The 1,108-nt window shown below is 33.2% G+C and overlaps 1 pseudogene; it reads left to right on the top strand.

Annotated features, from left to right (window-relative positions):
• Positions 1 to 805: 805 nt before the first annotated feature.
• On the top strand, positions 806 to 887 carry LOC119468657 (annotated as a pseudogene).
• The last annotated feature ends 221 nt before the right edge of the window (positions 888 to 1,108 follow it).

The raw sequence follows: 1,108 nt of genomic DNA, 5'->3' as shown, positions 1-1,108 counted from the left end.
GGCAAGGATGAACACTTTCACCATTCCTTTTCAATATGCTACTGGCATTCCTAGCCAAAGCAATCAGACAAGATAAAGAAATGAAGGGCACCCAAATAGGAAAAATAGAGAAATCAAACTACCTCTCTTTGCTGATAATATGATTCTATACCTAGAAAATTCTAGAGTCACTGCCAAAAGGCTCTGAGAACTGATAAATGACTTTCAGGGCACAAAATGAATGTTCAGAAATCAGTAACATTTCTGTACATCAATAATGTCCATCTTGGGAGTAAAATCAAAACACAAGTCCAAATACAATAGCTGAAAAGAAAATGAAATATTGAGGGATAAGCTAGCCTAGACTTTGAAAGATGTTTACAAGGAGAACTACAAAATACTGTGTTGAAAGAAATCAGAAATGATGCAAATACATGGGAAAACTATTTCATGATCCTCAATTACAATTATCAATATTGTAAAAATGGCCATACTACTCAAAGCAATCTATAGATTCAATGCTATTTATACCAAGCTATCAATGTCATTCTTTACAAAATTTGGAAAAACTAATCTAAAATTCTTACTGAACCAAAAAGGAACCCCTATAGCCAAAGCAATCCTAAACAAAACAAACAAAGCTGGAGTCATCACACTGCCTGACTTGAAATCAACTGTAAAGTTATAGTAAACAAAATAGCATGGTGCTGTTACAAAACAGATACAAAGACCAGTGAATCAGAATAGGAAATTGGGAAATAAAGCCCTAAACCTACAACCATCTGCTATTTGACAAGGCCAAATAATAATAGTAATAATAAATAAAATTGCTTCTCGGCCTTTTGGCTAAGATCAAGTGTAGTAATAATAAATAAAAAAATAAGAAGCCAGGAAATAGCTCACCATTCAATAAATAATGCTGGGATAACTGGTTAGCCACATATGCAGAGGATTGAAGCTGTATTCTTACATTGTACCATATATAAGAATTAACTCAAAATGGATCCAACTTTTAAATGCAAGAACTCAAACTATAAAAATTCTAGAAGCCAGTCTGGAAAACAGTCTTCTTGACATCAGTCTTGGCAAATAATTTTTGACTAATCCCCAAAAGCAATTGCAATGCAAA

Source organism: Cebus imitator, unplaced genomic scaffold (assembly GCF_001604975.1).
Source record: "Cebus imitator isolate Cc_AM_T3 unplaced genomic scaffold, Cebus_imitator-1.0 Scaffold468, whole genome shotgun sequence".
NCBI classification, from domain to species: Eukaryota; Metazoa; Chordata; class Mammalia; order Primates; family Cebidae; genus Cebus; species Cebus imitator.
Note: the sequence above shows the minus strand (reverse complement) of the source record. Positions and strands in the feature narration are given on the sequence as shown.